Below are 1,054 nucleotides of genomic sequence, written 5' to 3'. Positions count from 1 at the left end.
ACCCTCCATAAAATGATAACTTCAAGTATCTAAAAAGATACGGAGAGTGCTTAGTATCCACTGAAACTTGGGCCTTAAGCAATTGTGGCTTGATCTACTGAACAAAATATGTGAGCATGCCTCCTGTTCAATAAACGTTTGTCATCTACATCTTACTCATTGAATTTTTCACTGAAAGCGCTGTTGAAGATAAAAAAAAAAAAAGATCTGGGACTCGAATCAGAGTTACTGTTTGGTACGCAGGTAGCCTGCATAGCAAGCGTTTCCAGCGGACGAGGAGCGAAGTCTTTTTTCGGCCGCGCGAGAATAAGGCGAGCGCAAAAAAAAATCGTGATGGTCCCCCTCCCCCATTTCCTTTTTTTGCTCTCGCCCCAATTTTCGCGCGGCCAAAACATCGAAATTTGCGCGGAAACCCCACACAGAAACGCTTGCTACGCAGGCTAGTACGCAAGGGTCCTCCGACGCCCCGCAACTCCTAAAATTGATTCGAGGCCAAAGAGTCACGGCTTCAAAATCCGTTCGTTTTGCTGAACGATGTTGACTGCGCAAATTTCCGTTTCGAAAACGGTCGTTGCCATTTGGACGACACTTATAACAATTTTCACTTTTAAGTTTGTCGTTTGCAAATGGGGGAAAAAATTAATCTCGGACTGGATTAGCAGAGTATGTCACTTAGATTTTTGAAAAAAAGAAAAAACCTTTCAAAAAGTTGGGTGAACAATATCGAACTTCGCTCAATGGCTGAAGGACAAACCGATACACTACGCAGACAACCACTCGAAACATCGCAATCTTAAAGTATTTAAAAGAAGCTAACCTAAACAATTTACTGAAAGCTAACCGAATAAAGAGGCTTGGTTATTAAGAACAGTATCGACCGTCAATAATGGCAACGACTGTTTACGAAACGGAACTTAGCGTCGACTTCTGGGGTCGGAAAACGGTTTCAACACATCATCATTTGATTCAACAAAGCGCCACAAGAGGCCTGGTATTCAGTCCCAGGCTGCAGCCGCGGTTGTTACTATGGATACAGACTTACTACGAACATAGT

Source organism: Montipora foliosa, chromosome 2 (genome assembly GCF_036669935.1).
Source record: "Montipora foliosa isolate CH-2021 chromosome 2, ASM3666993v2, whole genome shotgun sequence".
Classification (NCBI taxonomy): Eukaryota; Metazoa; Cnidaria; class Anthozoa; order Scleractinia; family Acroporidae; genus Montipora; species Montipora foliosa.
The sequence above is the reverse complement of the archived record's forward strand: the minus strand, read 5'-3'. Positions refer to the sequence as shown.